The sequence below is a fragment of the Rhinolophus sinicus genome, chromosome 1 (assembly GCF_057876585.1).
Source record: "Rhinolophus sinicus isolate RSI-liver-muscle chromosome 1, RSI-T2T, whole genome shotgun sequence".
Classification (NCBI taxonomy): Eukaryota; Metazoa; Chordata; class Mammalia; order Chiroptera; family Rhinolophidae; genus Rhinolophus; species Rhinolophus sinicus.
The window spans coordinates 37,546,071-37,565,812 of NC_142501.1; the positions used below are offsets into that span (position 1 = coordinate 37,546,071).

General features: G+C 33.5%; 1 protein-coding gene across 14 annotated transcripts in view; it reads right to left on the minus strand.

Annotated features, from left to right (window-relative positions):
* The window catches only part of SOX5 (SRY-box transcription factor 5), a 946,176-nt gene that overhangs the window by 426,820 nt on the left and 499,614 nt on the right, over positions 1-19,742 (minus strand). Inside the window, exon 5 of one of the 14 annotated variants that reach the window (XM_088798410.1) lies at positions 10,092-10,175. The exons of the other annotated variants lie outside the window; for them this stretch is intronic. The gene's annotated coding sequence lies outside the window, so the exon portion shown is untranslated. The remainder of the gene's footprint in view (positions 1-10,091; positions 10,176-19,742) is intronic. 14 annotated transcript variants of the gene reach the window in all.

Sequence of the window (19,742 nt, forward strand, 5' to 3'; positions counted from 1 at the left end):
CAGATAATTTTTGACAAAGAAGCAAAAAACATACAATGGAGAAAAGATAGCCTCTTTAGTAAATGGTGCTGGTAGAATTGGAAAGCCACGTGCAAAAGAATGAAACTGGACAGCTATCTGTCACCATGTACCAAATTAATTCGAAATGGATCAAAGACTGAAGCATAAGACCTGAAACAATAAACTGCATAGAAGAAAACATAGGTACTAAACTTATGGACCTTGGGTTCAAAGAGCATTTTATGAATTTGACTCCAGAGGCAAAGGAAGTAAAAGCTTAAATAAATGAATGGGACTATGTCAAACTTAAAAGCTTCTGCACAGCACAAGAGATCATCGACAAAATAAAATGCAACCAACCAAATGGGAGAAGATTGTTGTAAACAGTGCCTCCGATAAGGGGCTAATATCCCGAATATACAAGGAACTCATGCAACTCAACAACAAAAAAACAAACAACCCAATTGAAAAATGGTCAGAGGACTTGAAGAGATATTTCTCCAAAGAGGACATACAAATGGCAAATAGACTTATGAAAAAATGCTCAACATCACTGTTTACCTTTAATCTAGTTCAAGAATATTCAAGGAGATTTAGTCCCCAGATAAATTGTTTATTTTTTTCATATGAAGCAGCAAATCACGTCAATGCTGTCAAATGAGACAAGACTCTAAATTGTCATCATGACAACTTCACCTCAGACTGTCAATGCACCACATATTTCTCCCAGATACTTCTGTGGTCCAGACTCAACAACCTTTCCCTTTATAACCCCCAGTCTACTCCCTCATTTTCCCAAAGCCACAAGGGATTCAAAATGAGAAAATGTTTTTCAGGGATATTTTAGTAAAAAAAAAAATTCATTTAAGTTATTACTTGAAGTAAAAAGAGTGAAAGAAAAATTAAGAGACAAATACATAAAAGCGTGTTTCTGAAAGGATACAGCATAAAGAGGGAATCTGAAATGAATAACATATGGGAACAATGAAATAAGTGATATAGTAAAGAGAGGACATTTTAAAGCAAAATGGAAGGAAGAATAGCCATAATGAACAAAAGGAATTAATATAGGATGAAAGGGGGTTTCCAGTGGAAGGAGAGAGATCTGTAAATTAAAGAAATAATGAGAATTTTTTCCTGGTAAGCTAATACATCCACATTTATGGTCACTGATGAGGTTTAGTAGCAAATTGTCCACACCTTCATAGATAGATATGGAAAAGTTGGAGTGAGCATTTTTGAACTGATGGTCTAATATACGAAAACAAGCTGTTATTGTATACATCTCTGTAGATGCTCAAGATTTGATGGACAAATTTCAAGAACAATTGGACAACAAAGGGACATAAATCCCACAGTATAAAAATGTATCATTACCTACAGTATGTCCAGAATCAATCTGGATGAAGGATGATTATGGTTTGACCTGAGATCTGTCAAGTATATTTTCTTCCAAGGAGTCCCTGGTGCTTCCAAGCACAGTCCCTGCTGGGGATACATTATAGGCTCCAAAATGAACAGAATGTTATAAACTAACAAGATTTGTAAAAGTCTTTTCTTGGCAAATTTGACAACAATTAGTGTCTATTAGGTTTTTATTAGCCACATAGTAAATTAAACAGAGGACATGATATTTAAATATATACATTTAACATTTACAAAGAAGGAGTATGAATATAAACACTGATTGCAAAATAAATGCTGGCGGGGGAGGGGGGGTGGAAGGAGAGGGAGAAGGAAAGGGAGAGGGAGAGAGAGACAGAGAGAGAGAGAGATCTTTATTAGCCCACCTGAACCAACTCAGACCAAATCTGCAATATAAATATATACTCTAATGAATCCAGCGGTGGGCATTTTACCTCTTAAAAAATCTCTATTCCAAATATGTCTCTCCATCTTCTTCATCTAGCTCTAGGAACCATGACAACTTGTTTAGAACACTATACTAGTCTGTTATTTTGTCTATTCTTATCCACTGATGCTCCACCTCCAGTGATTATCCACAGAACAGCCAGAATTACTTGTTAAAAGTGAATCTGAGCATGTCATCCAGAATCACATGCACCATGGTGAGAGCCTACAAGGTGCAACACGGTCTCCCCCCTGTACCTCTCTAGTCTGAACGTGTACCATGCTCTCTCTTACTCTATGCAACAGTCACATGAGTCTTTAAATTCACCAAACTCCTCCTACCATGGGATTTTTAAAAATATTATCTCCTCTATTTGGAAAGATCTTCCTGCCCTCTCATTGCCTAATTCACTCCTTGAAAGTTTCAAATATCACTCAGAGAAGCCTTCCTGTAGCTCTTCCCCACAGAGCCAGAACTCTGAGAACCTGCTTCATAGCACACTGTTACAGGTGCATTTTATTAGACTGTACAATTATATGATTACTATATATACTCTCCACGAGACTGAAAGTTCCATGAATGAAGGGAAGGTCACTCTTCTTTTTCATAATTGTGTTTCTAGGGCCAGTAGAGGACTTGGCACATATTAAGTACACAGAAAACATTACTGAATGCCTAAATAAATGAACAAATAAATGAGATGATGCATTCACTATCTTCCTCAACTTTATGGTTTGATAACATAGGCTTTCCAGCATAAATAGTCAAAGAGTAATCACATTCAAGACCTGTTCTCATCCCTTTAAAAAAAAAATTTCCTGTGACTTTCAGTGTGCTAAAAGTATTGGAAGTTAAATGGAGACCATTCTAAAACCATGCTCTTCAAACAGACAAAATAACAAAACAAACAAAAAGAAAGTTTAGGAAAAAAGCATATTTACATTAAGTAGTCATTTAAAGTGATCGATATTTGTGTGGTAGCAAAGTGCTACAACTATAATGACAGAAGGAAAAAAAGATAATTTTTTTCTTCAAATATGAAAGAAAAACAGCAATGCTGACTACCTGAGTTCCAAAAGTGATCAGATCTTATTTGAGAATTTCTACTCATGAGGATAGTGGCAAGTAACTCAAAAGCTAATACTCTGCTCATAGGAGTTACACATTATTCATCTAATAAAATTTTCCAGGTATAACTATTAAAGTGGATATTTTCCTTATATTTAGTTAAGTTTGCTTTTAATAAATAATAATGTACTTTTTAAGTTTTTATGTAATTTTATTTCAAAAATACATGTGTTTTACGGTGTTAAAGGCAAACCTATAAGAGTAGTTTTTTTAGAGAAATCTAACTTCTACCCCTGCCTATATCTCTCCCCCCATACAAAACTGCTAAATATTATTTTCCTTTGATTTTTAAGTAAAGGAGATATCTAGATCTATCTTTAGATAACTCAATATCTTTTTCCCTTTCTCTTAGATACATGGTGGCATACTATACAAAAATTTCTCTATCTTGCTTCTGTTTTTTTCTTTACTTAACAACACATATATGAAATATAATCATATAAAATACACATATATATAAATATAATATATGCATTTAATTGTAGATATTTTAATAGATATGTAGTGGTATCCCAATGTGGTTTTAATCTCCATATTACTAATGGGCAATAATGTTAACCATCTTTTCATGTGCTTATTTGCCATCTGTTTTATTTGATTAAGTGTCTGTTCTAAATATTTTGCCCATATTTTTAATTCAATTATTTATATTCCTATTGAGTGTTTTTTTACATACAAAATGTTGTTGATAATATATATATATATATATATATATATATATATATATATATATAACTTAATGTACTTGAAGATAAGTATACATTTATGAAACCATCATCACAATCTATGTCATAAACCTATCTAGCACCTCCAAAAGTTTCTTCTCTCCCTCTTATTTATTAGGAATATTATTATTTTTATAATAAGAACACCTAACATAAGATCTACCCTCTTAACAAAAGATTAAGTATATAGTACATTATTAACTATAGGTACTATGCTGTACACTAGATCTCTAGGACTTGTTCACATTGTGTAACTAAAACAAAAATATAACTGTATATTTCAATAGCAGGTTAAACCTCTATGTGGAACCAAGTCCAATGTGAAGTTTTCAACCATGAACGTTCTTCTAGAATGTCATATCTTAGCATTTATGGTACCTCACAAATACAAAATATATGACTACAAATATAGAGAAGTTTATTTAATTTATTTTGGTTATTAGAATGACTCTATTTAATTCAATAAAGATAGACCTGAATTATTTGTTGTTTGGATAAAATAAATAAGGTCAAGACAAATTCAGGACATTAAATTATATCATGTAACATGTAGTAGAAGACATTGTTGTACCGAGAAAAGACCACTGAACTTAAATTCCAGAGACCTGAAATCTAATCCAGGGATTTTTCTGTAATTTTAGTTTAAAATTTGAAGAAGAATGAAAAGAGGCTCAACATTACTAGTGGGGGAATGTTAATCAAAACCACAATGAGATACTGCTTCACACCCACTAGAATGAGTATAGCAATTTTAAAAAATGGAAAATAAGTGTTGGTGAGAATGTGGAGAAATTGGAACTCTCATACATTGCTGATGACAATGTAATAAACTGGTGGAGCAGAAAAAGAACACAGTTTGGTGGTTTCTCAGAAAAGTTAAATATAGAATCATCCAGCAATCCTACTCCTGGGTATATGTTCCAAAGAACTAAAAATAAGTACTCAAATAAATATTTATGCACAAATGTTCACAGTAGCATTACTCACAATAGTCAAAAGATGGAAACAATTCAAATGTCCATTAACAGATGAGAACATAAACTCGTGTGTGTGTGTGTGTGTGTGTGTGTGTGATATGTATATATATATATATATATATATATATATATATATATATATATATATATATATATATGATATATGGCATAAGGTATACATATATGTATATACATACACACACACACACACACACACACACATATACGAATACTACTTAGCCATAAAAAGGAATAAAGTATTAACACATTTACCACATGAATGAGTCTTAAAAGCATTAAGTGAAAGAAGTCAGACACAAAAGGTTACATGTTGTATGATTATATTTATATGAAATATCAAGAATAGGCAAAACCATAGGACAGAAAGCAGATTTCTGGTTACTAGGGGCTGGTGGAATGGGAGAATAGAGAGTGACTACTTAATGGGTACAGAGTTTCTTTTGGGGTGATGAAAATGATTTGAGCTATATGGAAGTAGTGGTTGCACAAAATTGTGAATGACTATGCTTCTGAATTGTGTATTTTGAGATGGTTAATTTTTTGTTACATAAATTTCAACAAAAAATAATTGAAGAAGATCTTTCCTAAATGGCCAAGTAAAGAGCTCAGCAATTCTTCTTCATACAAGGCAACAATAAAACTGTATAAAATTGCCAAAATCAACCATTTCAGAGCTCTGAAAATTGACCAGAGGTGTACAAAAATGTACTGAAATGTTTATCCAAGAAAAACTACTAAACCTCAGGAAAACAATGGGAGTCTTTGTAGCATTTTATCCTGGGGTTGCTTCCACACTCTTATTGCTGTATTTCTACCGGGGCATGGCAAGCTTTAAGAAACATCACCTTTCCTGCCACACACAGAAAAATTGCTTTGGAGCAGAAATTTAAAAGGCTTATACCCTGAGGTGTTGTCGGAAAAAATAACAATCTCGGTGGCAAACAATCAGGGAAGACCAACATCATAACTTGTATGATGTTGCAATACTGGTTGGGGTAAACAACAGACCTGCAAACAATCAGAAATTTTATGAGGAGATCCACTGAAAGAGATAGCCAGTGTAGGCCTTGGTATACTTCCACAGAACCTTGCGGATCTGGAAGGCTGTAAACATGACTGAGCGATCATGTAGATAGCCCTAGCAATTTACTCACGCTTATCTGAATGTGTGGTCTTGCACATGCAGAATGCAAAAGGTGGGGCAGGTTTATAAACTGCCTGAATTTTGTGTTTCTCAACTCACACACAAAACATTGACAAAGAGTGGAAGACTTACTGGCTCAAGATATTTAAGCAAAACCAATCATTGTCTGACCACTAAATTGATCCAGGAGAAAGCCAAACTTAAAAAAAAAAAAAAAAAAAAAAAAAAAAAAGTTAAATAAATTAAAAACACAGTAAGTGACATTAATGATGTATATTGAGGGTGAGATAAAATCCATAAAAATTAGTCCAGGGTGATCACTAAACAAATTAACAGTACCAGCAACAACTCTCAGTGGTGGGGGGAGGAGTGGACTGAACCAAGAATTACTATAATATGCATATATTATCAAATTATCCAGTTTTCAACAATCAAATAGCTAGATATGCACAGAAATAGGAAATTGTAACCCACACACTGGGGAAAAAGAGAAACAAAAAACATTTAATAGAAACTGTTTGAGGAGACCCAGATGTAGAACTTGGCAGAAAAAAACTTCAAAACAACTGTTATAATTATGTTCAAAAAATTAAAAGAAACCATGTTTCAGAAGGAAGAAAAGTATGACAATAATGACCCATCAAATATAGAATATCCAACAAAAGGTTACATTTTTATTAAGGAAAATTTTAGAGTTGGAAAATATAGTAAATGAAATGAAAAATTCATTAGAGGGACTTAATAGTGTATTTGAGTATTCAGAAGCAAGAATCAGCTAATTTAAAAGAGGATCAATAAATATTATTTAATCTTAAGGAGAAAGGAGGAAAACAAAATTGAAGAAATATGAACAATGCCTAAGAGACCTGTGGGGAAACTTCAAGTGCACCAATATATAAATAATGGGATTCCCAGGGGAAAAAAGAGAGAAAGACAGGAGCTGAAACCATTTCTCCCATTATTAGGAGAAATAATGGCCACAAATGAAAAATTTGCCAGAAAACATAAATTACATAAACACGAAGTTCAAAACCTCAGTAAAATAAACAAAACATATCCATATCTAGAAACATAATGATCAAGTTATTAAAAGCTAAAAAACAATAGAAAATTTAAAAAGCAGTGAGGGAAAAATGACTCATCATAAACAAGGAAACCATACTAAATATAACAGAAGAATTCCCAAAGAAAACAATAGAGGCCAGAATGCAGTGGATAGGATATTAATATAAATAAATATACAACTCTGTGTGTGTGTGGGGGGGGGGGTGCGAGCACGCGCCTGCACACCTTTGCTTTTCTTAAGTGATTTAAAAGAAAGTGTACAAAACAGTAATTGTAATACTATACTATAATCAAAATGGTAAGGGGAAAAATCCTGTCAACTGAGAATTTTATAAACAGCAAAACTATCCTTCAAAAAATGAAAAAGAAATGGAAATATTTCCAGATGAACAAAGAATGAGACAACTAATTATTAGTATGCATTCCTTACAAGATATACTAAAGAAAGTCCTTGGGGCTGAAAGCAAATGACACCAAATGATAACTTGATTCCACATAAATAAAGAGCACTGTAAAGACAGTATAATCATGTTTTTTCTTCTTATTAAATCTTTTAAAGAGATTTTTATAAAACACAATTTCATAGAACAATAATTATAAAATTATTGTAAAAATTATTGTTCCATAGTATATTAAAATTATATTAATGTGGAGACAATTAAGCTCTAATGGAGCAAGAAAATTAAAGCAGATAAGCAGATGGTAACTAAAATACACAGAAAGAAATGAAGAGCAACAGAAAAGGTAAATACATAAGCTGATATGAATAATTTAAAATACATTTTGTCCTTTTTTATCTTTAAGGTTGAATGAATCAATAATTTTATTATTGATTACACAACATAGATACATAATGTATATTGTAATAATACCATTTGTTTCCCTGAAAATAAGACCTAGTCGAACCATCAGCTTGAATGTGTTTTTTGGAGCAAAAATTAATATAAGACCCAGTGTTATTTTACTATAAGACCCGGCCTAATACAATATAATAATATAATATAATATAATATAATATAATATAATATAATACCAGGTGTTATATTAATTTTGTTCCAAAAGATGCACGAGAACTGATGGCCCGGCAAGAGCTTATATTCGGGGAAACAGGGAAGCACAAGGATGAGGAAGAAATGAACTGTAGTGGAATAGAATCTCTATATTTTATAAGAATTAGGTTGATATTAATCTGAACTGGATTGTGATCATTTAAAATGCATAACATAATCACTACAACAACAATAAAATATAGAAAAAACACATATACTATATGTATATAAAAGAATTTTATAATACACTAGAAAATGTGTATTTATCACATAGAAGGAAATAAAGGAGGAAAAGAAGAACAAAATACATAAGATATATAGAAAACAAATGGTAAAATGGCAGGTGTAAATCCAACCATATAATAACTATAATAACGGCATTAAATTTAAATTCATTGAATACTACAATCAAAACGTAGATATTGTAATGTGGTATTTTAAAATAACATTGAATCTATAAGAGACACACTTTAGATTCAAAGACATAAATAGGTTGAAAGCAAAAAGATGGAAAAGGTAGACCATGCAAACAGAAATCATAAGAGAGTCAGACAGAAATTAGCAGGAATATAGAAGACTTGAACAACACTATAAAACAGTTTACCTAACTGATATCTACAGATAACTTCTCCCAGTACAATGCACATTCTTTCAAGTGCACATGAAACATTCTCCTTAATACACCATATAGCCATTTAAAAAGTCTTAATGATTTTAAAAGATTTGAAATTTTACAAAGCATGTGCCCTGACCAAAATGGATTTAAATTAGAAGTCAACAACAGAAAGAAATTTAGGAAATCGCCAAATATTTGGAAATTAACAACATATTGCTAAATAAACCATAGACCAAAGAAGAAATCATAGAGGAAATTAGAAAATGGTATGAACTAAATGAAACAATAAATAAATGAATGAATGAACGAATGAATGAATGAATGAATGAATGAATGAATGAATGAATGAATAGAATGTATGGGATACCACCAAAATAGCACTTAGGAAAATTTTATACCTTTACTTTCCATCTTTAGAAAGTACAAAAAGAACAAACGAACTCAAAGCAAGCAGAGGCAAGATACAATAAATATAAGAGTGGAGGTCAGCAAAATAGAGAATAGAAAAAACAAGAGAGAAAAACCAGTGAAACCCTAAGTTGGTTCTTTAAAAAGGCCAATAAAAAGGCAAGACTGTAGCTAGAGTGAACGAGAAAAAAAAACAAAAAGTGAGAAATCACATATTACCAAAATCAGAAATGAAAATGGAAATATCACTACTGGTTTTATAGAAACTCAGTGTTATAAAGGCAATCCAATCAAAAACTTAATGTCAAAAAAATCAAACACTTAGGAAAAAATGTACAAATTTCTAAAAAGACACAAAATATCAAATATGACTCAAGAAGAAAAAGAAAAATCTGAATAGACCTATAATTATTAAAATTTTGAATTAGTAATTAATTTAAAATATTCCCACAAAGAAAAATTCAGTACCTTGATGGTAAATTCTATTTTCTAGAGAATAAATGATATCAATCCTTCCCAAATTCTTCCAAAAAAAAGAGAAGGAGGGAGAATCAATTAGTAATCTATTTGTTGAAGCCAATATTACCCTGGTTCCAAAGCCAGACAAATACATTTCAAGAAAAGAAAACAACATACCAATATTCATCTTATATAAAAAGACAAAACTGCTCAACAATATATTTGCAAACTGACCCAGCAACACATATAAAAAGTGACATACCGTCACTAAGTGGAATTTATGCAACGAATGCAAGGTTGGTTTAATAACTGAACATCAATTATTGTAATACTCCATATTAGCAGAATAAAAGACAAAAATATACATGACCATCACAATGATGCAGAAAAATTAATTGACTAAATCCAGCAACTGTTCATGATAAAAATTCCCAACCAACAAGGAATAGAGGGAAACTTTCTCTACATTAAAAAGGGCATCTGCAAAAAACCTACAGTTAATATTACTTAATAGTGAAAAATTGAATGTCATCTCTCTAAGATAAGGAACAAAATTAATATCTGCTCTCAAGATTTCTAGTTAACATCGTACTGAAGGTTCTAGCCAGTGCAATGAGTTAAGATAAATAAATAAAGGCCATTCATACCTGAAAGTAGGAAGTAAAACAGTCTTTATCCACAGATTATTTGATCATATATAGATACAGAAAATCTGAAGAAGTTGACAAAAACTGAAAAAATAATGAAAAAGTTTAACAAGACTGCTGAGTAAAAGATCAATATACAAAAATCAAATATATTTGTACATACTAGCAATGAAACATCTAAAATGAAATTAAGAAAATAGTTTTATTCACAATAGCATCAAAAATTAAAATATTAAGGAATAACTTTACCAAAAGAAGTGCAAAACACATATTGAAACCTACCAAATATCACTGGAAGAAATAATAGAACTAAATAAATGGAGACATTCCATGTTCACAGATTGGAAAGTTCAACATACTAAAATGGAAACTCTCCCTCAATTTATCTATACATTAAACACAATCCCAATAAAATGCCAGCAGGCTCTTTTCCAGAAATTTACAAGCTGATTGTACAGTTTGTATGGTAATGCAGAGGACATAGAGTAGTAAAAACAACTGAAAAAGAAGAACAAAGTGGAGGAACACATTTTTTTAGTAAAATATTCAGGTTCTCTTCCTCATTACTAAATATCAAATTCATGCCGAAGATGCAATCTTTTTGGTCACATCTAGCCACATTCTAAGGCAAGTTGCATGTTAAGCATGCTTCTGTTTCTGCATATGCAATTCCCTCTGTACGGCATGCAATTCCAGAATTAGTATGAGATCTTCATAGCTCATCCCTTCACTTCATTAAGTACTCTGGTCAGTTGTCACCTGGAGATAGACAGATTTCTCTGTCTATAATAGGCCTTCTATCCTCTCTCATTCCCTTTACATATCTTTTCTTTATTACATTTCTTTAAAGTCTATTACGAAATAACAGAAAATATTATGGGAAAGTATCTGGCATATATTAGGATCTCAGTAAATATTTGTTGAATTAATGAATCGTGTCACAAATACAGCTATTACCAGGAACAACAGAATGTTTTTTTAATTATAAAATACAGAGCAGTTAAACATAAGCAAAAAAGTACATTTGTTTCACTAGCTATAACATAAATTATCAAAGCTTGGAAAGATTTATCTCAGAAAACTGTCCAATGGGACCAAATACAGAGGGAAAAAGTCCCCTAAATGGTGCATGAGCCCTCTATTTTCATCTGAAATAGTTTTGTATTGACATCTATTCTGGATTCTCTCCTTTGGCGAGGTTTATCATTGGCTTATTTAAATAGGTCATTGATGCCAAAGGCCTTTGTAGTATCATCAATGAAAAAGAATTATTATCTTGACCCAGGCAGTGACTACGAAAGCTTTTGTCAGAGCATCCCATGGTCACTGCTGTACACATGAAGAGAATCCCCATCTTTTTATTAAGAGTACAACAGAAAGAGTATTAAAACAAAGAGTCTTGAAATGGAAGGTAAGAGAACTATTTTCATATATTATCTTGTCAATGGTTTAATAATTAAGCCATGTTAATAGATGTTCACAGAACAAAAAACTGGAAAAAGTAGTGGCAAAATGCTTTTCCTATTGTTCTTACTTGTGGAGTCAATCTCATTATCATGTACTGGTTTGTCACTGTCCACTCTATTATTGCTTTTTAAGGAAGTGAGTGTGTGTGTGTGTGTGTGTGTCTGAAAGAGAGAGAGAGAGAGAGAGGTTTGGTAGGGGAAAGTGAACATAATAAGTTCCTGCGCTCCTTCCTCTTCTTTCTCTTGAGAGCTGGCTGCTTGCAGAGATCACAAGTCCTGAGTGGTTCTGTCCCTGTGGGAGAAGGCCTGTCCCTATTCACACCTACAACTGGGTGGGTAATTCTGCCTACTTCTGGCACTCAGTATTAGCAAGATTCCCTGTCCACAGTGTCTGATACCACCTTTATCAGTAATAAAGGTAACCTTTTAGCCTTCATCTATCATATTCTTTTGTATAATGGTTGGTTTTCAAAAAAGTCAGATGGAGAAGATCTTTTTATTAGTCTTCCTCAAACAACTCCAAATAGGTCTTAACTGACTAGCATTAATATCTTAACTAAAAAAAAAAAAAAAAGAAAAAGAAACAAACAAACAAAAATGGAGGCAGTGAGAATTAGGGAGTACTTAAGTCCCTAATGTGGGATATTTTAAAATTATTTTATACATCAGTTTCCTTAGTTACTAAATGGTCTTGCAAAGTGTTCCTAATTAAATTTAAGGAGTTAAGAGAGAAAAGATATATTTTCTTTGGTTTAAACGCCTTAGATATTTTTAAGTATAGCTAGCTGCCACTCACTGAACTGTAAATGATTGTGGAAAGGAATGACTATAGAGACCAGAAAATGTCTGAAATAAGAGACTAAGATTGCTCTTTTAGGGACAGTCTACTCATTTAGGGACAGTTTGATCCAAACCATTTGAGATGACAGGAACAAAAAAAGAAAAAAGAATGAAAAATTGATGAAGCTTCTTTTACCAAAATACTTTTTAAGGATTTTCGGCGCACATTTTCTAGAATGTTATGCCCAATAAACAACTATTCTAATATAAAGGACCCATAGTATCAATTATTATCACTGTCAATCAGAAATGAAAGCATTCTACAATGGGCCTTGACAGAACCGACTATTATGATTGTTTCTGCAACGTTTGAAATATGTAAATGAAGACACTTCAAGAAGATTTTGACACAACAGGTTTAACAGATAGGGCCTAATTATGTCAGTCAGTGGAATTCAATTACCAGGAGGAATAGATGGACATCCTAGGTGCAGAGCTTGGATTAAATCTGCACATCTATTCTTAAGATCCAGTTCCAAATAGAAAAGATATTCAAGATTTCAATTCCTTAAGATTCTTTTTAAGGTATTATAACCCTCCACTTTAATATTAACTAGAAAAATAAGCAATCTACTAAAAAATATATCATTTTCAAGAGGATAATTTAAAAATTCAAAGTTTGAATAAATTGCAGGTAAATGTCTGTGTTTTTAAAGAACACCCCCCCAACTCCCCAAAGTCAGATATAGCTAACACTTAACTGGGAGGACAGCAGCTAGCTAGTCTCCAAAGATGGTCAGTCCTCAATGAAACCTGCTTTCTGGTATTCACAATCCTGTTATCTACCTGCCCTTCATATGGGCAGGCCCTGTGTTTTGTTTTTTGGCCAACAGAATGCAGCAGAAGTGATATTGCCTGACTTCCAAGACTAGGTCATAATAAATCTTGCAGCCTCCACCTAGGTCTCCTGAAATACTCACTCTGGAGGAAGCCAGTTGCCATCTAAGAGACTGCCATGCTTTGTAAGAGCTAGCCTGTGGAGAGGCTGCATGGAGGGAGAACAATGCTATGCCTCCTGCTGTTCCAGCCATCCCATCTGTGATACCAGACATATAAGTAAAGAAATTATCTAGGATATCTAGCCAGTCAGGCCATCAGATGAAGCCAGCCCCAGCTGTGATCTGACTGCAACTACATGAATGACCCCAAATGAGAATTATCCATCTCAACCCAATCAAATCTCAGGACCAGGAGAGGTAATAATGAATTAGAGGTTTAAGTCTCTAAGTTCTGGGTGGGCAGTATTGCAGCTACAGAAGACCAGAATGGAAATGTAGAGTGGAAAGACTAGGTAGGAATCAGGACACTTCTTTATTCTCAGGCTGACATTCACTACTTGTGGGGTCTTAAATAAATCCCAATTTATCCGCATCTCTATATAGCTATAAAACGAACAGACTAGACATGAGCTAGGTTAATTCGGAGGGCCACTGAATGTATTTATGTTATCTACAAATCACCTAGAATTTAAAACAGCATTTTATGTACATATATTCAATTTGGGGGATGACAGGGTCTATGCTTTTCAGATTTTCAAAGGGATACCAAACCCTAAGAAGAATTAATAAGATTAGAGATTCTCTAAAGACTTCAGCTTGAAACTTCTATTATTTTATGAAAGCCAAAAAGAAAATGGATGCTGAAAGATAGGCTATTGTAGTTATTTAAAAAAAAAAATTGTTTATGTTTAAATTTTTATAAGCCAGAGGTATCAGGTTACATTTTCATCTAAAAATACTTAAAATATTTATTTGGTGAAAATGATATTGTATTTCCACCCATCTCTAATACCCTCTCCCAAATATTTAACTAGAAAATTTTTCTAAATTAAGATACAAGTTTTGAAGAGTTGAGGAACAATGAGCAAAGTCGAAATTTGTTTCTGGAATTATTTTGTGGGTCTTTTGTTCTTCCAAAGAAGGTATCTTCCAATCTCTATCATGGTCCTCAATACCTGGTATTTTTTTTTTTTTTTTTTTTTTTTTTACCTTCATTCAACCATCCAACTCTAACCTCAGCTTTATATTCAGTGTAACACTGCAGAAACAGAAGTATTTTGCATGCATTTCCTCACAATAAAACAATTGTGGAAATAACACAACTTATTGAATAACTACTATGTGCCAGGGGTTATTCTACTTCTCATTACTCAAAACAGTTGTCAATGTTTTCAGAGTCAAAATAAACTTATTACTTTTTGACCTCTATCCCTACTAGAATGTAGTTTCACAGGGGTAGTTATCTTTGTCGGTTTTGCTTACTGATGTATCCCAAGATGCCCCCCTGGAACAATGCCTGGCACATCCAGGTACTCAATAATATGTGCAAAACAAATGAATGACTGTGTGTGAGTGCTGGGAGAAATGCGACATATTGTACTGCATCCTGAGAGGTATGATCCCTATAAGAAAAAATGTTATACATAGGAACAAAAACAGGAGGTAGCCTCAATGGGTAATATAAGAAGTTAAACCAAAGGACAAACAACAAGCACTCAGGACAATGGAAGGAAGAGACCTTGTGCATTATATAAAAATTGTTATTAACAGCTGCTGTGCATTTATTAAAGGATCTTTCTTTAGAAATTAGAATAATATTCTAAAATACTAACAGGATTTTGATGTCAAAGATGCTAGTGAACTAAATTCCAAATGACCTATAATTGTTAACTACTTTTTTTCTTGTTTTAAAAAGTTAATATCTGATATATCAGAGGGGAAATCATAATAATTTAGCAATAATATAGCAATGAAGTACTGTATTTAGAAAATTTTTTATAATATGGTAGGTTTACTTACATATAGACGGTAATGCTTATATGGAGAAATTAGTGAAAATTTAAAAATAGAAAGCAACATTCCTTACAACGCACACGTGTACATACACGCACGTGTATGCTCCCTCCCACACACACTCACATTCACCTCATCTAAATACAAAGGGAAACCATGATGACTCGTATCAACGGTATTTAATGGGTTCCTATTTTCTAAAGATTGGAAAATACGTTTTATTTTACCAACATTATTAATGAACACTTTGTAACTAAATTTCCTTATTTTTTCTTTCCATTGATTGTCTTTTTTTATTTCTCCAAAAGAAGAGGATTCCATCTTTTTGTTGTTGTTGTTGTTGTTAACAACTTTTATTTTGTAGAGTAGGGAAGAGATATCGACAGCTCTGGCCCATTTTTAGAGCTGTTCCTTTGTGGTAACAACTCCTTTGTTGCTCATTCTTCTTGCTGTGCCTGCAACCTGATTCATGCCTGAGTTGATAGGAGATAAAATCACCTTCACACTGGAGGCACAGGTTAATGTAACTGTTCTAAAGTAACAATTAAGGATAAATAAACTGCAATAGGTGATGACTTTCACTTTGGATAAGCATGCATCAGCCCACCGATTATCTTGGTCATTTTTTTAAAATTATACATAAATTGAGAGTCTTTTTTAAAGAATGGGTATAACTATGGGATATTAGCCATTTGACGAAGAAAAATAGTGTGTTCTTCTATTAATTGGTGGTACAAGTGTGGCAAATAAAAGTTACACTGGTACTTCTTAGATCAGAATTACAGTTGAAAATAATTCCTAGGGCTTACTTCAATTTGTATTCACCAGCTAGAGGTTCATGTCTTTCTTAAACACACATCACTTTTCCTAGCTTCCCAATATTTTGTGAGTAATTACATACTAATAGTTGTTTAAAAACTTATAAAATTTTCCCAAAGTGCAAATTTCATCAGGAAAAAACAGAAATGAAATATTTCTACATATTAATTTTCAAATGGACCCTTTACGGGACAAGTTAATGTTTACTTTACTTTTACTTTAAGCAATTTTCTTCCATAGTGACACAGACAACTAGAAAGGAGTATGCTTTCTTGTAAGACAGAATGAAGAAAAGTCATGTTCATGAGAGCAACGTCCAAGTCAACATCCAAAAGGAGTTTTCATTAGCCATGCTTTTCCACACTGAGAAGAGTCCAGAAGAAATTCAGGACAATGAAATTTCACATGACAAGGAAGTTATTTTCATACTGTCCACAATTTTCTCTCTAACTGATTAGAAGAACAATGTGAAGAATTGATGAAATGATGTATTGGAATTTTTTGAAACCCATAAAATAAAGAAGATAATTTTGAATTGAATGAAAACGTTTTGTAATCAATCTTTGAATCATTCTGAACCAACTTTATAACTCCATGATAACAAAACTGTAGCCTCACAGCGCTAGGCTTTGTGCTTGTCATTTAGGACTTAATAAATAGTAGCAGGCATTGCTAGATTTTGTCTGAGAAGCCTCCAAGGAACTCAGAATTGCTTTAGGATGAGAAATCAGCAGGTGGCACTCTTTCCTCTGCATCCGTTTGAACCACTTTTTCAGGGCAGAATATTAGAAGTGACTTCCTAAGGGGGGGAAACCTAAGGTCTTGAGTGAGCAATAATAAGTCAGTAGTGAAAAAAAAGAGACACTTACGCAGTAGAGAACTACAAAATCCTCCCTAAATCTATCAGATAGACACACTCTTATTCACTATCTATTAACTCCAGTCATGTTGGTAAGTAGCTATTGCAATCTCACCTGGTGATAACTGCATTCCCATGCTAGATTAACATATTGTGAGGGTGAAGAACCTGTCTTATCTAATGTGAACAAAAATACGTGTCTGCACATACTGAATACTTTCCTCATTTTCATGTCTCTACCTTCTCAGCATATAATCAAAGCCTTTATAAAGAGATTAGTTCCCATATGTGACTCTAGTAAACTGAGAACAGGAATTGCATGAGGAAAGAGATACTGGAGTCCTTCTAGAGAGTGCTCTTTAAAGCTCAAATACTTTCTGAACACAAAGCTATTCCGAGCAGTGTTGACTTATTTGCTACAACTACTTCTCTGTATAACTTGCAACTTACTAAAGTCTTCATTATAAAAAGGTATTGAGATCATGTCCCCTCAAAGCTTAAAATAGCTTTATAAATTTAATGACAAAAGCTCATATTCAGATAAGAAGAGACCATTTCATTTGCCTGTTTAAAAGCGGATTTCTAAAATACATCTGCATATTTAGTCACTGCCATTGCCAAGAGAGGCTTGGTCTCACAAACTTCAGAAAGATGTTTCAGCTTCTAGTAATAACAGTGTGGTATTTGGTAATTGGTCCTTATATAGTAAAAGGTTACTGGGAGAAGACTCCTGTTGAGGATTTCCATTGTAAACTAATTTGTGTCTTGTCTTATTTGAGGTACTCAGGGGTACATTGGAAAGTTTATCTGTTGTCCTGCAAAGGCCTCAAAAAATTAAGTACCATTTTGAGGGCTTAAATTTGGGATAAGAAGCAAGGTTTTGTTTTTATCCATAAAATCTAATAAACTTTAGAATGAATTAGAATTTCATGAGTTTCAACTTTTTGATAGTTTTCTAAAACTGCTTATATATCTATTTCATAGATTTCTAAGACTGCTTATAAATCCTATGAGATGCACCCTTTGGAGTTGGCCACATGCTATAATGGCAATAAGAAAGAGTACAGATGCTCTAGAGGATTGGGTGAGTGATAAGCCTAGAATCAATTTGGGTAGGTATCTTTATTCCATTTGCAAATGAACAAGAGAGATGGGTAATGTCCTTGGAAGAGGAGTGTGTATTAGCGTATAGAGCATACTGAGAACCCACAGTAACTTGTAGTTATTATGAGAAGATTTATTTTCCTTATGTTAAGAATGTATTTTTGAAAGAGGACTGATGAGGAGACATTTCATGGGTGTGAAGCACGGATTCCTCCGGACATTTTAAAATAAGCTAGTTGCTCTGAGTTAATCAATGCATTTTATGACCAGAGAGCTCAGCTAAGCCAACATTCCTCTCCTGGAGCCTCCTTTCACTGTATGTCATCACACATAACCTTCCTGGATAACGACTCATTATGCGTGATGGCAAACCAACCAGCGAGAACATGCTGCGGAAAGCATTATGCTTATCAGAGGCCCTGGGTTTAGCCAATTCTCCTGAAGAAACCCTGGGCTTTCTGAGCCTTTGAGCCTGACTCTTTCAGCTTCTGTGCCACACTCAGTCCTTCCTCTGGTGACTATATAAGAGGCAGTAAACAGCCTGGCAACACTCATACATTATGTGTGAGCAAAGTAAAAGGCCACTCCATTTCAAAGACTTAGAAGTTTGATGTACAACACAAGCAACTGGTGGTGAGTAGTTAATAAGCCTCAACCTTAGGTTGATTCACTAGGTTTATTTTATTCATTGGAAAGTAAACTCATACCTTAAACATTATATGTCACCACAATAAAATGGTAGGTTTTGGGAAAATCATTTGGAAAAAAAGTAGAAAAGTCAAAGTCAACTTGCCTAGACAAAAATTGGAGCCATAAGTATCTTCTTTGAGTCACTGATTATTTAGTATGAAATTAAAAATGACTCCTTAAACCCACAAGTCGAGGGCCTTGTTCTTTAATATAGACTACAGTGTATTGAGAAACACAGTATATTATTTCATTAAGTGCTTTTTGGTTGAAGGGGATTTAGAGGTAAAACTGTTGGCTTTGTGTGGCAAGGTCATGACCTTTGACAACTTTGGAGTTTATATCTCTTTCATCTTCTCATCCCCCTGAGACCCCTAACTTGCAGAGGAATCAGGCATCTAAGTCTGGGCTAGACAGAATCCAGCATTGTGTGAAGCTAGGTTCTCTCTCTCTCTCTCTCTCTCTCTCTTTTTCTCTCTCTGTCTCTCTCTCTCTCTTTCTCTCTCTCTCTCTTTTTTCCCTCTAAACAAAACAGATCTGAACTGAGCCAAGGAAACAAAAATGTATTGTTCCTCGCAGATGGAAGCGAGTGTCGCCTAGGTAACCAGATTAATCTCCTTTTTCTCTCCCTTCCTCTCTTGTAGTGCGGTAATCGGTGGGCTCTTTTCACAAAAAAGCCAGCCTCAAAGCTGGGGCTCTAACTAGGTTCCTAATTAGCTGCAATTTACAATGAAGACAACATGATGAGATAATAGAAATTTGCAAAATAATGACATACCTCAGCAAAATATTCCTCCTCCTAAGAACCATTTTTATACAAAAACAATAAAGAGGGCCCTTCTAAAGCAAAGCTGGAAAATGGTGGTGTATTATGTGACACAGAACATTATTGTTCGCCTCTTGTTCCCCCAATCAACAGCTTATTGTTTGGCATCTTAAATAAAAATGACTCAAATACAGGCCACATAATGATCTCCATTGCGCTAATACACTGTATATACTGAGTAGTCAAAAATGTGCGGGAGCCAATGCCAGTGGGGCTGATAAAGTAGCAGGGTCCAGGAAGGTAATTTACAATACAATG